The 19,639-nt window shown below is 38.7% G+C and overlaps 1 long non-coding RNA gene across 1 annotated transcript; it reads left to right on the top strand.

Moving 5' to 3' along the window:
* Window positions 1-316: 316 nt before the first annotated feature.
* On the top strand, window positions 317-14,511 carry LOC122459665. The gene is made up of 3 exons (XR_006280487.1): window positions 317-327; window positions 12,383-12,391; window positions 14,400-14,511. It is a non-coding gene; the product is annotated as an uncharacterized LOC122459665 (long non-coding RNA).
* Window positions 14,512-19,639: the final 5,128 nt, after the last annotated feature.

The raw sequence follows: 19,639 nt of genomic DNA, 5'->3' as shown, positions 1-19,639 counted from the left end.
TTGGTCTGACTCAGTATGGCCATTCTGATATTCTTCAGACGTATGGTCACCCTAGACTGGGGTCCCCAATCTTTTTTGTTTTTGTGTAGCTCTTGACAGTCTGCCTGGGACTTAACTATCTTGAGTAGTTTTGTATCATCTCCAAATTTTGCTACCATGTTTACCCCTGCATGGGTGGGCGCAGGGGGGTGAGAGGGGGGTAAGGAAGAGGGGCTTGGGACAGCTTTGCACCGGGCTCGGGTGAGCGGCTCACTTACTTGCACACAGAGGAGGGCGGGGGGGAATACACTCTCCCTACCACAACTCCATCTTCTGGCCTGGCAGGGAGTGGGGTCTGAGGGAAAAGAGGAGGAGCAGGGCCGGGGGGGGGGGGAAGGAGCAGTAGGCCGGGCCAAGGTGCTGGCGCTCCTGCGGGGGCCCCCAATTTGGCCAGGGCTCCTGGGCACGGGCCCAGTCAGCACATATGGTAATCCACCACTGATCAGCATGTGCTAATGTGGACAACACTGTCTTTAATTTAAGAAAAAAATAGAATACCCATGTATCCTTGAATATTCCTCTTTTCAGGATCTATCTCTCTGGCCCTATTGCTTTTAGAGAAAGCAGTGCCTTGTCCTTCCTTTGGTAAATTCCAGCAAACTGGTGACCCAAAGGAAAATCTGAGCTGGTGGAAAATGAGAACAAGCTAAGGGTCCAATCCTGTGCCCATTGGACTCAATGTAAGGATTCCCATTAAATTCAGTGGGAATTGGATTGGACCTTAAATGAGCACATATACATTACCAGAACCATTCCCATATCTGTCAGGGGCATGACAGAGGATTTTGCTATAGGAGAAATTTTCCTAGCATAGCTCTCTTCCTGCTCTGCTCCCTACTTTCATTATTGAAGTGGGGAAGAAATGAAACATGCATCTATCAGAGTTAGGGCATTTCTGAGCAGGGTGGTTAACTTCCATGAATAATGTGGGTTAGGTCCCAAACACCGGATAATACGACACAAATTACTCTAAGTTTTGCACGAGTGATAAATATTAACAGTCATAGCAATACACCTAGGGAACACTATATACCCTGGGCCAAATTTTGATTTCAATATCATAAGTATAACCAATAGAAGAATTTTACCCAGTAAATCACATGAAGTGTATAGCTTAGAACCTCTGTTGCTGTAAATCAGCATAGGTCCTCAGAAGTCAATGGAGTTATGCTGGTTTATAAAAGCTGAGAGTATGTGCTATCTATTTGGGTTTGCCTTCTGGAAATTTTGGTGGTAGTAAGGTTTTGTCCATATTTATATTATGCAAATAGAGATGACTTTGGCTGAAATATATGGGAATGAAGTGGTTAGTAGAGTTTTCCATCCCATGAAAATTTTTGAGATACAGAAAAGATCTTCCTTTCCCAAATTGGATGAAAAGTAGAAATATCAAAATTTTTAACAAACCAAAATCTGAAGAAAATTGGTCAGTCTAGACATTTTGAATTGATAACTTTGATATGTTCCATTTTGATTTTAACGATTTATTTATTTATTTAAACTATAATTAGCTTACATTTTGAAATGAAAACTTGTTTTGAATTTGAAAACGGGAATTTTTCATTTAAAAAATGTAGGTAAGAAATATTTTGATAATTTTAACCTGTTTTCTTTCAAAAAGTTTTCAAGATGAAAATTTGATATAACTGACCCTTTCCATGAAAAGTTTCAGTTTTGATGAATCAACAAAAACATTTTGTAGAAAATTTTCCCAAACAGCTTTAATGGTTAATGTTAGTTTATTGTGTGAGAGATTGTAGACTGTGTGAAGTGTATATATTTTTCAGTTAATTTAGTGTAGTGCACTGAAAAGCTTTCAAGAAACAGATTTTTAAAAATAAGTTTTAGCCTTTTTGAAACAGAGTTTTCCTTCTCTCACTTTACAATGTTTTAAAACTTCTAATCTAAATGCAGCCATTTGTGTCTGCATCCTCGCACTTGAGGGGTCCATGTACTAACATGATGACATTGTTCTGCTTGAGCATTCTTCTGGAAGCTTATGTGGACTGTTTTACATTCACTCAATAAAAGACTCATATCTGAGTTCAATGGCTGTTTTGAATTCTGAGATGTGAAGAATGTATTTTCTATTATTTAGTGGATTGTCAAGACTCATAAAAGTACATTAAAAGTTTACATTTTTCATAAGTTTATTTCTTCTTGTATTGTATAGTCACACCATACAATGCCCCCTCCACCTCTCCCAGCAAATCATATGACATGAATCAATTCCTTCCAATCTTTCCCCTAAGCCCAGAAAACCAGCTTCAACATTTCCTTAAAACCACCCTTACCTAAATACCCTGACAACAAACTGACCACGACTTCAAATATTTCCTGTACCAGCCTTTCAACAAACCAACTCAGCCACTCTCTAAAAACACTCAGTTCCGACAAATGTGCCCTTGCTTTTCACTCCAGATGTAGCCTCTAAGATAGGAACTGTATAGTCCTTCTACCTGTGAGGACTGAGATGGGGAATGGGTTGGCAGTCTCTTTTTCCCCTATAGTAGATGCAATCTTGGTGGGTGGAATTATTCTCTAATTTGTCTTTAAATGCTAACTGGGGCTGGATTCATCACTGCGTTTCTCCAGTGACTTGATGGAGTTACAGTGGTGTAAAACTGAAACAATGCAATGTTGACTCAAACCCATGCTAACTTCCACCCGCAGAATGACTTAAATAATCAGAATGATTGTACCACATGTTTAAGCAGGGGGCAGGGAGCTGTCCGGCTTGCCTGGGGAAAGAGAATAGTGCTTTATGGTCACGGAGGGGAGAGGCTCAGAGGGATGCTTCAAAAAAGGGAGTGAGTCAGTTTGGCAATGCTGACTCATCCCCAGGGACCAGAAGTGCTAGAGAGTTAAAAAAAAGCAAGACTAGTTGGAGAAGTCACTTTTCCCCAGATCAGGCTGTAACGATGCTGCCCGTTGTGGACCCAACTGAGAGTGCCAATTCAGGACAAATTGCTTAAGACAGGGCAGTTACAGCCCAAGGCTGGGGTTCCTTTGCACACCTAAGTAAACCAAACCAGACAGACAGAGACAACTTTGCTTTTACCCCACTGGCTAACCACAAGTCACACAAGCAATTCCCTTAGACACTCCAGTTTCCCAGTATCACCACCAATGCCACTCGTTATGGGGACAAATGGTTATGAAAACCAATACCCCAGTAAAAGAAGAAAAGGTTCTCCTGATTCCAAAGGACCAAGCCCCTGACCCAGGTCAATATACAAATCAGATCTTACCCACAAATCACGCTGTTGCCAATCCTTTAGAATTTAAAATCTAAAGGTTTATTCATAAAACAAAAAAGATATAGATGAGAGCAAGAATTGGTTAAATGGAATCAGTTACATATGGTAATGGCAAAGTTCTTGGTTCCAGCTTGTAGCAATGATGGAATAAGCTGCAGGTTCAAATCAAGTCTCTGGTGTACATCCACACCTGGGATGGGTCATTCAATCCTTTGTTCAAAGCTTCAGTTTGTAGCAAAGTCCCTCTAAAGGTATGAAGCAGGATTGAAGACCAGATGGGACAAGATGCAGCAGTCTTGTCATGTGGCCTCTCTTTCTTTGTTCCAAAGACAAGCATTCGGCACATGGCATCGAAAAACCTTAGTGTTCTGTCCATAGGTAGGTCCCTGCATATCTTGCTGAGTCACAAGGTGTGTCTGCCTTCTCTCAATGGATCAATTGTATAGCTGATGGTTCTTAATGGTCCATCAAGTAGGCTAGGCAGAGCTAACATCAACTTGTCTGGGATGTCACCCAGAAGCATAACATAAGTTTGAAATACAGACAGTATAGAGCCAGTATTCATAACTTCAACTACAAAAATGATACACATATACCGATAGATAATTATAACCAGCAAATCATAATCTTCCCATAGACACCTCACACGACAACCTTTGTACAATATTTGCTGCAAATATATAACAGTGGTTGCAACAGTGAACTATACGGTTAGAGATTATGTCAATAACGTCACACAGGTAAAGCAGCAAACCTTCTCCCTCCCAGTTGGAGGTGGCAAAATACCAGGTTTGCTGAGGACCTGCTGTGGGCATTGTGCTAGCTACTGCTTTCTAGGTGGGCTGGGAAGGAATTTTTCCCTCACCTCCCATGTTGAATAAGATGGAGTGTGTGTGGTGGGGGGGAGGTTAAGAGGTTCATCTTTCCCTCAATGGTTTCAGGGAGGGCTTTGTTAAGGTGAGTAGGGAAGGGTGTTAGGTTATGATGTCACAACTCATTATATAGGGGTGAGGCGGATGTCCAGTGCCAGTGCTCCATAGGGAAGGTACACAGTGACTGGATAAAGGGCTTGGTAAGGACTTAAAAAGGAGGTGTCTGTTAAAGGAGCAGAATGGGGCCCAAGTTTGGGGTTCCTATGATATGTATAGCAAGAAGCCAAACCCTGTTTCTTATAGTCCACCATGACCCTGGTTCGAGGGTGGAGATAAGGTCCCAGCAATGGGTTGGCTGGGGGACCTGGATGGAAAAAGAGGGGGCTGACAAAAGCTCCCCAGTGGATACTGAATGAACATGGAGTTACCTGTACTGTACACTTTTATCTGCCAGGTAGTCCCAGACATCTAATAATAAAGTTGTGGTCTGATTAAAACCACATCAAATGCCTCCTGTCCTTTTTTTGGTACAGCCAAACAAAGGATGCTGGCTTAACATGCCATGCAGAGGATATCACTTCTAAGGCCCCAATCCTGCTAAAAATATACTCACCTGCTTAACTTTATGAAAATAGTTCCATTGATTTCAATGAGACTACTTACTTTGCATAAAGTTAAGCACATGCGAAAATAATTGTAGGGTCAGGGCCTAACAATACAAAATCTGCCATTAGTGTTGGACTATATTATCAGCACTGTGTATGAGCTCATCGTTTGATGTAGGGCTTCAACCAGAACTTTCCCTTCTAGAGGTGAAAATGCTACCAGCACTGCCACATTCAACATATAAACTGATAAAGAAAGAATGGACAGTTTATTATGCTGGTTTATGAAAATGTCATAGTTTAACTATTATCCTTGAAAGATTAGACTGTACATATGGAATCTCAAAAATACTGACAAATGCCTGTACATTTAAAACACATCATCTCACTCAATATTAACATGGAAATGTGACAGACTACTTGTATCCCTCTACATACTTGTCTTACATTTGTGAAATAAATGTTTTAGTAGCAAGGTGTTGCAGAAACCTGCTGCCATTGAGAACTATATGTCCTATAATTCTGCAGTCTTTGGCTTTTATTAGTTTGCTTATGAAAAATTAGCTCTCAGTGATATGTGTGCATAGGTGTTCTGAATGCAGACTGTGACCACCCATTCTTCTAAGTTGCTCACCTGTGACTGGCACCAAATATGAAATCCAGTGGAAATATAAGAGGAATTAAATCTCTTATTTTATTTAGCAAAAATATCAGCTTTCAAATGTACAGTAACAATGAAAACATTAAGTAACTGAATAGAACTGTTTAATGTTTTCTGGACTGCATTTAGATAATGCTTTGGGGTTTATTTTCCCCTTGTAACTGCAATTAGCTGTTAATGAGAGCGATGCAGAGGCATTAAGAGGAAAACCCTGTCTGGTGATGGAGAGTTTTTGTACACTGCTGTATACATATCAATGGCTTTTAGTATCTTTAGAAGAGGCACTGAGAGAACACCAGTGTCAGCTTCTCTGAAATAGGACAGGCACCGTGCTGCTATTGATAAATGACAAAAATGATGGAAATTAATTGGATTTCTTTGGCTCTACTAGGTTTTTTTCCTCTCAATCTTTTGTGCATATTAAAGACAAATGAACTTTTAAAGTTTGCTTATTGATTTAAGTTACTGATAATGAAGTCAAGTGCAGAATTGGAACTTACTGATTTTTTCATCACTTCAAAGTAGTATTGATTTCCATTAAATCTTACTGATAATTAATGAATGGTTGTAAATTGCTCTGTGGCTTAGAACTTCAACATAGTTTACATGGCACACATGTTCAAGTGGATAATTTCCATGGGAAATGTTAACTAGTTTCTTACCAATAACTTTCTGTATATAAAACAAAATAAAAGCCCTTTGTTGTAGTCTGATGCAGGTGATGGAGAGAAGGTATTGGACTACCATTTCAATAAGACATAACACTGAACGTTAAAAATCCCAGGGTAATTTTTGCAACAATAGAGGTACTAACCCTGCTGTGCCGGCCAAATTCCAATTAATTCTGATTACCTAAATTCTCAGGAACTTTCAATTGGATACCGTATTATTCTCTGCTTCTTTTCCTAAACTATTCCCTTAGTGTTTGCTGTGTGTTGGAGAATTATCAAATTGATTCCTGTATGTCATCTGTTAAATGCCTCTAAATCCTTAGGGATGAAATATATTATTAGGCCCATTTTCAAGAGAGCTAAGTTCCCATTTAAGAACCTAAATAAGGGCCAGGTTTTTCAAAGTGCTTATCAGCCAGCCATGCTGAACTGTTTTGGAAATCTGCCCCTGTATATAAATATTGATTGTTTATTATTAAGAAAACTAAAATAGTTATTTTTAAACTGAAAAAATGTGTTTAACACTTTATTTATAACTTTTAACAAATAAGACATACAGAAGACACTAATTTATTGAACAATATCTTACAAACATATTTCATATTATGCAATGAAGGAAATCAACTCTTGTAGTCAATTTAGGATGTCAAAGGAATATGTAGTTTACTCAGAATGCTCATCAAAAAGTCTTAAGATGTTACATCAAGAAATCTCAATCTCAGTTATTAAAGGATGAAACAGTGTGTAAAACTTGTTGGCCTCTTCCAAACCCTAAGAATATGTATTTATTTTACATACTCCAACAATGGCCTAGTGGATAAAGCATTGAACTGGGCTTCAGGAGACCAGGATTCTACCATTAGCCTGCTGAGGATATTTGGGCAAGTCACTTCCTCTCTCTGTGTAACGTAAAGTGTTTTGAGATTTGCTTATGAAAAGTGCTATACAAGAGCTAGATAATAATAATTAATTATTTTATTATCACCATTACTACACTTAAAGGGCTAGTTTATGTCTTTAGACCGAACCCTGAGGTGGTGTGTAAGATGCATCTCCCATGATTTGACCCCGGAGGCACTGTGATTCAGATACACCCCTTCTGAGACACAGTTCCTTTCCTAGTTCCCCTTTGGGTTGGAGAAAGAATAATTTTCAACTAGCCTATATCAGCAATCAATTGCCACCTGTTCTCCCCTGGCTCACTTGTGCTGTATGGGTGTTCCCTATCTGCCCACTCCCTGACAATTTCCCCAAGTTGTGGGATTGGGGCGAGGGTGAACAAATACCGGCTAACTACTTCTGCCCTAGCCTAGAATGGGTTTTCCAAGATAGCTATACTAGAAGAGACACAATTTAGACAAGCAAGAGTTCTTTTACAGTTTATACCAGTTTCACAAATGGAATTAGTTATACTAGCAAAAAAGACAGTTTTGCTGGTATAACTGCATCTACACTAGGGCTTTTTCCAGCACAGCTATTTTGGTTAGAAGGGTGATCCCCCTTCCCCCCCATTCTCCTAACCAACCCAGACAAACCAGCAAAACTTTCAAGTGTAGACCAGGCTCCAGACTACCCTCCCTTGCTCCCCAGCATGGCTATATAATCTAGTATAGCCTGAAACCTTCTTTTAACTCTATAAATATTTTATATGGAAGACTTATTTTCAGAGACTCCAACTTATGCAACTTATGCAAAATAACATTATAGCTTACCAGAGAATTGCACATTATTTTGAAATTTCTCATGTCTTTCACTAATTGTTCCAGAGTTTTAGGATAATTATTCTGTAATTGGTTTGCTGATCATTCACATTTTGCATTTGTTAAAGGAGCCCATCAATTTTTGGATTCATTTTGTATTTGAATTTTGCACTACAAAGAGGGTAATTTCTTTAGTTTGGGCAGTAGCTGAAGTTGTCCTATCAAAGATAACTATAGGCAAAAGGGATTAACCCCAGGAATCAAACTTTTAGCTGAGATCTTTCCCACCCAATTCAAGGTAGAGAAATTAATTCAGATACTTTTGCTAGCTGGGTGATTTTTCCTTCCTAGGAGCCAGAGCTGGCAAAAATCCCCTAGCAGCACCAGAGGAAAAGTCTCCACACAAATCAACACTGACTAAACAACCTGGAGGGGAAAAAATGATGAATCCCTCAACATAGTAAATATAATAAAAGTTTAAGCAACAGCTACAAACTTCCTGCTGGTCCATTTAAGAAAAATACACTATCTTAAGAGAAACCAATAAGAAGAGAAAAATAATATTTCTCACAATAAGATGATCTCTGTAATTCTTATATCTTATAAGAACAGGCTTAGGTACTGTCCTGCATTACAGACTGAATGGGCAAAAGAATCTTCTACAGGCAAAAAGCAACAAAAAACAAACACACAATAGAAAATGCTGAAAGTGACTATGCTACTCCCAACAATAAGGTGTGGAAAATCCCATCCAGTGATTTTAAGAATTCAGATGAACTCAAGCTAACCTACTCAAAACAGCTCTGTGAGCCCCAATTTGCAGGAAAGAAAGGGGGTGCAGGGAAATCTGCTGCAATGCTGCTGTTATTCAAAACATATGTGGCTTTTCTTTTAACACCTTTTTAAAACAGTGCCCCTTTTAGGTGTCAAGCTCAATAAAACACTTGTTCTCCAAAACTCAGGATGAATTAGAGAGAGGAGGAGAAATAAAAGCCACACTTTTTATAGTTACATTTTTATTGAAATTTAAACACCCGAGTGAAAGACATTTACATAAAAGTACCTGACCTACGTGATATACAGTACGATTGAAAATTGCTTCTCGGTTGTTCATGAAGTTTCTGCTTGATTGGCAGGTACAATGTAAAAACAATATATGAGCTCTGCTTTCATTTAAATTTGCACCCTCACATGTCACATTGTATTATATATATTTTGCTTAATATTTTACAACATCAGTAATCACCTCCAAGAACATTAATGTGGTCTCCTTATAGGGCATAACCTAACTTGCTAAAAGAGACAGATTTTTGGTTTCCCTACTTAACCCTTAGCATGCTCATTCTCAGGGAAATTGAAAAAGTGCATTGAAATTAATTAAAATACTTTTACTGAATTCAGGGGCTTTGGATCAGATCTTTTGAAGAGGTTTCCCTGATTTTCAAAAACACCTATGGGAATTAGGTGTCCAACTCCCATTAACTTTCAATGAATTGGACTTTCAAAGGCCTTGTATACCTACACATCATGAGGAAATTTAGGAAATCCCACAAAATGGTATATTTCATCAGGAAAATCTTTTGGTCAAAAAATTTCAACCTGCTCTAATTTATAAGTATAATGAAAGCTATCTTCGTCAGAAAGTTAAAATGAGCCATGTTTGATTAAGTCTTCCACTAAACTGGTTATTTTTAAATGTCTCAAAATTATGTTTAATGATTTGTTTTGCTAGCATCAGGGGGGACTACAGTGGGGATGCAGCCCCCATCTATCTGAGGTGTATCGGGAATGTCTTACACAGTTGGATAAATGCAAAAGTTGGCATAGTGGGTAAACTGAAAGAAAGAAACTTCACAAATATGGTAGCAATGAATGCACCATAGTGATAGGGCCTGTCCTAAACCAAAGGGAAACATAAAGGGGCCTTGATATGCATATGAGCTTTGTGCATGAAAGTCCCTGTAGTTTTGAAGGGATTTTCCTCATTTTTATTTGGCATAACAAGAGGTGAAGGGAACCCAAAGAATCAGTTTTTTAAAGTCTCCTGTTACTAGTTTCAGTGTGCCTGACTTTGAGCACACTGAATTGGTACTTTGGAAGCGGATGTCATCAGAAGGTGATGAATTAGTTCCCTCCATGGCTGGCAGTACTTGGAGTATCACCTACTACTGGAAAACAAAAAAGAATGCCAAGAAAAGATGGAGAGTGTGAGGTTAAGAGGGGGAAAAATAATATATAAGGAGAGGAAAATGAGCATGGAGGGGAAGAGGAATAAGATTAAATAAAGTGTCATGTCAGAGTAGAGACAAAAAGAAGACAAAATAAGAATAGGAAGAAGAGAAGCATAATTATAAATCATAGGCAACATTTTCAAAAGCATGTAGGTGTCTTAGGAGCCTAAGTCCCATTTTCAAAGTGAATTAGGCACTTTGGAACCTATGTTCTATTAACTTAAAGTGAGATCTATATGCCTAGATAGATAAATCTCTAATGGAAATAGGACTTAGGCTTCTCAGTCACTTACATGACTTTAAAAATTTTAAGTCAAAGGAAAAGCGTCAGACGTAAAATTAATAATTTTCAGAAAAACAATTCCAAAAATATGCAGGTTCTGTTTAGAAGTTTACCAGGCTGCCAGAAACTATGTAGACTGTTGTGCACTTAATTTGTCATCTTAGTGCATAGAGCTAGTCAGAAACTGGATTTTCTGTTTCATGGGAAATCTGGCATTTTGACATGCATTTTCTTTTCCAATTTGAAACAAAGTTTGCAGGTTTCCCTTGAAATAAAGATTCTTAAACTGTAACATAAAAAAAATAATCCTGATAATTTCAAAACAGACTGTATTAAATATTTTATATACTTATTTTTAAAACACCACGTTATAAACGAACATCATATTAAAATTAATATTAATATTTAATATAATATGTATGTTTATATGAAATTAATCAAAGTAATAAAGAAAAAATAAACCTTATTGAACAAAATGTTAACATTACTGAGATGAATGAGAAGGTCAAAACAATTAGTTCAGATCTTTTTCCATTCAAAAGTTAGTCAAAATTGACATTGTCTCACAAAATGCTTCAATTTCAATTAAATAACATTTTCTGATGGAAAATTGTTGTTTAATTTTTTTCAACCATCTCTATTAATGCACATCCATAAAAATGTGTTGTCTAAGGAAGGCAGCTGGGCAATTTAAACAAACAAACAAACATAAAATGAATGCATTGTGTGTTTATTTGTTTAAAGGCAAGGTTATAAAAATATATTCAATAAAATATAAAACAGTTGCTACTCATGAACCCTGAAGTATTCCATGTTTCATTGATTTCAGGGTATCCAGTTTGCTTATCATAAATGGTCACACTCCGTATTTTGTACTCAGGTTTTTTAAGCGTGGGTGATAAAAAAAAACATGGGGTGACTGACAGAAAAACAAATCCCTACATGAATTCATCTGTTTTATCTTCTTCACTGACAAGCAGACAACAGAGCGGGCACACAGAACCCTGGCTTGGTGGGGAAGGAAAAAATGGGAAATTGTGAGGCACATAGAGCTTCTGGAATGAGGTGAAGACTTAGGGAGCATGGCTTTTGGGGAAGAATGAGGAACAGGAGGCACACGGATACCCTGACATGGTGGGAAGGGGAAAATAAATTCTTGGAATATACTGGGAACAACTTCTTGTTTCAGAAGGTGAATGAAGTAATAAGGGGGACAACCATTTTGGACTTGATTCTGCCTAGCAGGGATGAAATGGTTGTGAAACTGAAGGTTAAAGGCAATGTTGCTGAAAGTGATCATGAAATGAGAGGTTTCTTGATTCTAAGGAAAAGAAGCAATCAGAGCAGCAGAATAAGGACAGTGGACTTCAAAAAAGCAAAATTAGTCTGTAACTGGGTCCCTGCAGGGTCCCCGCTGGTTCCTGCCCCCACTGGGCTGAGAAAGTCACACAGAGACCTTGGTGCAGTGCTCACCTGGTACTTTTATTTACAGGTTGTGTTCCCACCACCTTTCCACCATATATATAGTCCCCTTCTTACAGTCCACCAGCAGGAGAGAGGTGGCAAGCTATCTCTCTCTGCTTCTCCTCACTGCCTTTTCTGTAGTGCAGCTTCCCTCTTTCCAGCTTCTCCGTTGGCTTCCTTCCCCGGGGCTTTTATCCAGCCCCAGGCTGATGACGCAGCAGCTGTACCAGCTTTCCCAATCAGGCCCAGGTGATCTACCCAGCTCCAATTCACCTCCCTTAACTGGAGCTGGAGTGACAGAGGGTTGGCTAAGCAGTTTTCTGCTTAGGACCTTGTCACATCAACAGATTTGGAGAACTGGCAGATAAAGTCCCATGGGAAGAAAATCGCAGGGATAAGAGCTCAGGAGAGCTCCGTTTCTCAAAGACACAATTGTAAAGACACAACTGCAAACTATCCTGATGCAAAGGAAAGATAAGAAGAACAATGAGAGGCCAGTATAGCTCCATCAAGAGCTCTTCAGTGACCTGAAAATCCAAAAGGAATCACACAAAAAGTGGAAACATGGGCAAATTGCTAAGGGTGAGTATTATTAGGCATAAAAAGTTGGGAACCTGAGTCATAAATCCACCTAATTTAAAATTAATCAATTTTTTCCTTTATTTTTATGCTGTCAGATGGAGTTATTGTCACTTATAGCGTCTGGACATACATTTATGCAAAAAAACACAATTATAATAATGGACAAGACTGAATTGATAAATGGGCCCAAGTTATCACATTCTGGGACATAGAGAAGTTCTTTCATCTTCCATGATAGTCGCCGCCTTATCTGATCCCTTGATCTGGTCCTTCAGTCCCATTTTTTAGTTTCTGATCTGGTATTTGTCCAGTTTGGGCCCACTTATTCACTTAGGTCTTTTATATATTTCTACATTACAGATTGTTTAATCTTTTTCCAATTGGATTTTAGCACATCAACCCTTGGATTTTAGGTAACCCATACATTACACGTATATTAGCTTCAATTACCAAACATCTGTATTTTTTCTTGCTGGTTATGTAGTTTGAGTCGTGTTGCTTTTGAGTTTGCCTGCCCTGAATTTTGCCAGAAAAAGGGTGGGGAGGGGTTATATTTATTAGTACGTGTTTGCGTAGCTTTTACTTACATATTCCAAATCAACTTGTTCTGTAAAACAAGAATAATTCACACTAATTTGAATTGTTGTTTTGAATTGTGTTGAATTGAATTGTTACAAAGGAGCTTTGTCAGAAATTTTCCTGTGATTGTATTTTGAGAGATGCTTCAATTTTAGGGCCTTTATATTTAGTTGTTTTTAATGGTACCTCCAACCAGTACAAAAAACAACAGCACAAGCATGAAGGGACAAAATCACAAAGGCTAAACCACAACATGAGTTTCAAGTTACAACTAGTAAGGGACATAAAAGGCTGTTAGGGGGCATATTCCTTCACCCACTTACTTCCCTGGTCTTCTCGCATGAACAGAGAGCAACAATACGTGAAGTCCAAAGGTGCAAACAATTCGATATTTATTGGGGTGAACTTCTAGCAAGCATGATTCCAGTTTCCTTTCTTAGTGTCCCTCTTCCCAGCTCTGACACCACAGAGCCTTACCTGTATCCCCGTTCCATTCCCCCCCACTTAGCAAAACATGATTCCAATTTTCCCACCCCCATTCCGTTCCCATTCCCTCCCTTAGCAAAACATGATTACAATTCCCCACCCCCATTCCCTGTTCCCATTTCCCCCTTTAGCAAAACATGATTCCAATTTCCCCACCCCGACCCACTTCCTGATTGACTGCAGACTATATAGTAAAACTTGAGTTCTGCTTAGCTATACCTTAACCAATCATTTTACTGAAATTTAACTAACCAATCCTAACATATTGTAACATGATTATTTAACCAATTATATCCCACTACCTTAATTAGTTTACACCTAGCAAAATTAAATATACAGCAGATAGGAACAATCACAGAACCAGACACAGATTATGCAGACAAATAATAGGGAAATGGGGACTACAGTGATAGAACAAACACAGAAATGAGGATTTCACATCCCAGCTATTGATAAGTGAGTTCTTGCCAGACAGAATGCTATCAAACTAAGTTTCCTTTTACATCTTCTAGGCACTTCCCTTTCTCTGGAGACAATAGGCATTATCAGGACAGGATTGTATTCCTAACAGCCCAATAGCACCTTATTTCAATGTGACTAGTTTGGAATGCGAGGATGTGACCAGTCGCTTCCCAGCTTATGGCTGCCTCTGCTGCTTAGCCAAAGGCCTTAGCCTAAGAACAGGGCCTCAGACTGTCACAATAAGAGAAGTTTCAGAGTAGCAGCCGTGTTAGTCTGTATTCACAAAAAGAAAAGGAGTACTTGTGGCACCTTAGAGACTAACAAATTTATTTGAGCATAAGCTTTCGTGAGCTACAGCTCACTTCAGAAGGCTCTTACACTGGCAGACAGTGATTTTGATTCTTTCTTTTATACCTTTATAACTAGCCAAGTGATAAGAATACACCTCAATTCTTAGAGTATAGGCCTTTACATACAGGCCTGAATATCTATATCCTAACAAAGGCAATAAGAAAAGTTTGTGTAAATACATTAAGAGCAAGATAAAGATGAAGAAAAGTGTAGACCCACTACTTAGTGGGGAAGGAGAGCTAATACCAGATGATACCAAGAATGCCTATTTTTGCTTCAATCTTCACTAAAAGTGTTAATTGTGGCAAGATTTGTAACAGAAATAATATTAACAACAAAGGGGAAGGATCACAATCCAAAATAAGGAAAGAATAGGTTAAAGAATAACTAGGTAAGTGAGATGTATTCAAGTTGACAGGGTCTGATGAAATTCATCCTAGGGTATTTAAAAAACTAGCTGAAGTAATCTCAGAACTGTTAGCAATTATTGTCAAGAACTCATGGAGGATGGATGAGGTCCCAAGTGAAAGGAGAAGGGCAAACACAGTACTTTAAAAAAGATAGAGGACCAGAGAATTATAGACCAGTCAGACTAACTAAGTACTTGGAAAGATACTACAACAATTTTTAGACAATCAGTTTTTAAACACCTAGAGGATAATAGATAAGTAAGTAGTACCCAACATGGATATATCAAGAACAAACCAACCTAATTTCCTTCTTTGACAGGATTATTGACTTAAGTGGATAGGAGGAAGCTATAGACATGATACATCTTGATTTACTAAGGCTTTTGACACAGTCCCATATGACATATTCATAAACACACTAGGAAAATGTGATCTAGATTAAATTACTATAAGGTGTGTGCATAACTGGTTGAAAGGCCATACTCAAAGAATAGTTAACAATGGTTCTCTTTCAAACTTGGAGAATGTATCTAGTGGGGTCTCAAAGGGGTCTGTCCTGGGCCCACTACTAGTCAATATTTTCATTAGCAACTTGAATAAGAGAGTGGAGAGTATTTTCATAAAATTTGCAGATGACACCAAGCTAAAATTTTCATAAAATTCCAAGCACTTAGGAGGACAGGAATAGAATTCAAAATGACCTTGATAAATTGGAGAATTGGTCTGAAATCAACAAGATGAAATTCATTAAAGACAAGTGCAAAGTATTTCTTTAGGAAAGAAAATTCAAATGCACAATTACAAAGTGGGGGATAACTAGTTAGGCAGCTTTATTGAGGAAAGGAATCTGGAGATTATAGTGGATCACAAATTGAATATGAGCCATTAATATGATGCAGTTTAAAAAAAAGGCTTATAACATTCTGTGGTCTCTTAATAGGAGTGTCAGATGTAAGAAAAGGGAAATAATTGTTGTGCTCTAAGCAGCACTGGTGAGGCATCAGATAAAGTACTGTGTCCAATTCAGGTCACCAGACTTTAAGAAAGATGTGAACAAACAGGAAAGAGTTCAGCGAAGAGCAACAAAAATGGCAAAAGGTAACCTGAGGAAAGGTTAAAAAAAAAACCTGGACATGTTTATTCTTGAAAAAAGACTGTAGGAGACCTGATAAGTCTTCAAATATGTTAAGGGCTGTTATAAAGAGGACAAAAAGAAAAGGAGTACTTGTGGAACCTTAGAGACTAACAAATTTATTTGAGCATAAGCTTTCATGAGCTACAGCTCACTTCATTGGGCAAATACTCACCAGCAACCACACACCACACAACTGAACCACTAACCCAGGAACCTATCCTTGCAACAAAGCCCGTTACCAACTCTGTCCACATATCTATTCAGGGGACACCATCATAGGCCTAATCACATCAGCCACACTATCAGAGGTTCATTCACCCGCGCATCTACCAATGTGATATATGCCATCATGGGCCAGCAATGCCCCTCTGCCATGTACATTGGTCAAACTGGACAGTCTCTATGTAAAAGAATAAATCAGACATCAAGAATTATAACATTCAAAAACCAGTTGGAGAACACTTCAATCTCTCCGGTCACTCGATTACAGACCTGAGGGTGGCTATCCTTCAACAAAAAAACTTCAAAAACAGACTCCAACGAGAGACTGCTGAATTGGAATTAATTTGTAAACTGGATATAATTAATTTAGGCTTGAATAGAGACTGGGAATGGATGAGTCATTACACAAAGTAAAACTATTTCCCCATGTTATTTCTCCCCCCCCCACCCCAGCCCACCCCCCACTGTTCCTCAGATGTTCTTGTTAACTGCTGTAAATGGCCTACCTTGCTTGTCACCATGAAAGGTTTTCCTCCTTTCCCCTCCTCCCCCGCTGCTGGTGATGGCTTATCTTAAGTGATCACTGTCCTTACAGTGTGTATGATAAAACCCATTGTTTCATGTTCTCTGTGTGTGTATATCAATCTCCCCTCTGTATTTTCCACCAAATGCATCCGATGAAGTGAGCTGTAGCTCACGAAAGCTTATTCTCAAATAAATTTGTTAGTCTCTAAGGTGCCACAAGTCCTCCTTTTCTTTTTACGAATATAGACTAACACGGCTGCTACTCTGAAACCTGTCATAAAGAGGACAATGATTGATTGCTCTCCATGTCCATTGAAGGTAGAAGTAATGGGCTTAATCTGCAGCAAGGGAGATTTAGTTTAGATAGTAGGGAAAAAATTCTTACTATAAGGATAGTTAAGCCCTGAAGTAGGCTTTCACAAGAGGTTGTGGAATTCCTACCATGGGAAGTTTTTAAGAACAGGTTGAACACACACCTGTCAGGAATGGTCTAGATTTACTTGGTCCTGCCTCAGCAGAGGGGGCTGAACTAGATGACCTTTTGAGATCCCTTATAGCCCTATATTTCTATGATTTTGAGAAACGAGGTGTATGGGGGAAGGGTGGAATAAAGAGGTACACAGAGCCCCTGCCATGGTGTGTGTGTGTAGGAGAATGGTGGACAATGACATGGAGAGGAGGGAGAAACACAAATCCACTGGCATGAGGCAGTAAGGGAATGAGGGGAGATATGGACACAGAGCCCCCATCAGGTTTCAGGGAGTCCCTGAAATAGAAGGGCATAGGAGGGTGGCACATAAGGAATATGGGGGTGGTATGAAGAAATGCAAGGAGCGCCTCATGTGTGCAATGAATGCAACTTGTCAAGTTTATGAAGTATGCATGTTTTTCTTTCAAGATATTTTCATATCACTATCCCGATCAACTTTACTCAGATCCAAATTTCCTTGGTGCTTTCATCTCTTTGCCCAATTTCTTTTCAGCCAAATGGACACTTTCAGTAGACTCCTGACAAGTGTCCATTGTTTCTCTAGAGTCTGTTCGCTGGGACAAAATTCACTCACTCTGTTCCAATATAGAATTCATTACTGTCACCACTCATCCAGCCTCAGCCTCCGTGGCTACATTCTCAGTTTCTGAGGACAGCCAAGCTAAGATTCTGCCCCCTGAATACCTTCTCTCATGACTCTTAAAACTGAAAACCCATTTTCATTTAAACAGTTGGATAATTCAGCCTTCATGAGCAATAAAGTGTGCAACCCTCTAGTTTTATAATTATTTATTAGTAGCATGTTGAATTGTTCCACTATTGGAAGACCAACGCTACAGGTGATGTGTGAATAAGAAAACTCTAGATGTAAGCGATAACTGGTAAGACAAAAAGAGAAAATATGAGCAGGGACAAAATAAATGACAGACACAAGTTAAAGGCTCAGAACTGCCCTCAGTTGCACAAGCTCCTAATAAGGGACAAACTCTATACTCACATATATCCCATAAAAACTCACTGGGTGAAATTCTGTCCCTGCTGAAATCAATGGAAGAATGTCCATTGTCTTCCATAGGGCCATGATTTCACCAGTTCATTTCTGTGAGATTGTATGAAGGCAAAAAGTAGCTTTCTCACCTATGCTGAAAGAAAAGGAGTACTTGTGGCACCTTAGAGACTAACAAATTTATTAGAGCATAAGCTTTCGTGAGCTACAGCTCACTTCATCACATAGTTTGGATCTTGGTTCTCATTTTATCTGAACCCTAAAGTTTATGATGAGTGGTTTAGATAAATTATTTACTTTGGTTCAGGTTACTTACAGGTCTTCTAAAAGTAATTGGAAGGAAAAGTCTGAATTTTAAGGTTTAGGAAGAATTAAAACAGCACATAAGGGAAAGATATGCAGAAACAGAGTAAAAGAGACAGGCTTCATTGAATTTTGAATTTTCTTATTGAATGATGTGAATTTTCATGTAGTGTCGGTCATTCTGGGTAGACATTGATGCCACCATGCATGACAAGCAGAACATCCCCAGTCTGGAATTTTACAGTGAGATAGCAAAAACATAGTCATCTGTTCTCATGTACTTCAAGTGTGTCAGGTGTCCTTTGTCCTTAGATTGTCAGTAGACTTCTTGTGTTTAAAAAGATAACGAAGAGGAGAACTCAAGTCATATAAGTTCAAAAGAAAAACAAAAAAGAGCTGCTGACCAGTAGACTGAGGCTGATATTGAGAAAGATGAGCAGGTGTGACCAGAGACAAGTACCAGCAGGGTTAATATAACAGAAAAAATAGAATAGAAACAAACCTATTAACTTTGCTGGTATTCATGACCCCTTTTACTCATAAACATTAAGCTGAGCGAGTTCTTATTTACAAGAATATCCTTGAGTGCTTTCCATGTAAAATCAAGAGCAATGGCGAAGTCCCTAGTGGACTTCATGGAGCCTCTGGCACTCCTTCCTGAGCAAGGTAAAGCATCTTTTTGGGGTGGGAGTTTCTTTTTTGAATTTTTAGATTTTATTGATTTGCTCTCTTTCTTTTTTAAAAAAAATGATGGTAGGGATTTATTGGGTATACAGGGCTGTCAATCTTATGATGTCATTTTTATTGTGGAAAGGTGTTTTTGAACAGGAAGGTTTTGCAGCATCTACTAAATGAGTCACACTCTGGATTTCCTTGGTCTCCTCTATAGTCCTGTAGCTGGCTCCCCTCAATAAACAGTGCTTTCACTGCTCCACATACTTCATCCTGGACTTTATGATTTGCATTGTCCCACATTAGCACAATTTATATACTGAATTCCAGTCTTAAGGTAGCTGAGGCTTGATCCATTAATTGCTTTTTAAAAATAGGACCAAAGCCTTAAGCTGGTTTTGGAAGATGACTGGGTAGAGAGACTTGAGCATGGGCCTGATATACTCACAGCTGCCCATCCCATGGAGTACGCAGGCAGCTGCATTCTGTACTAGCTTGAACATGGTCCATTGTCTTCACATGCAACCTGAGATGTAGTCAATTACAGTAATCCAGCCTGGAGGGTGACACATGCATGGACTCTGTGGCCATGTCCTCATCTGGGAGAAAGGGAAAAAATTTCCTATAGAG

Source organism: Dermochelys coriacea, chromosome 3 (assembly GCF_009764565.3).
Source record: "Dermochelys coriacea isolate rDerCor1 chromosome 3, rDerCor1.pri.v4, whole genome shotgun sequence".
NCBI classification, from domain to species: domain Eukaryota; kingdom Metazoa; phylum Chordata; order Testudines; family Dermochelyidae; genus Dermochelys; species Dermochelys coriacea.
This window is presented reverse-complemented; position numbering and strand designations above follow the sequence as displayed.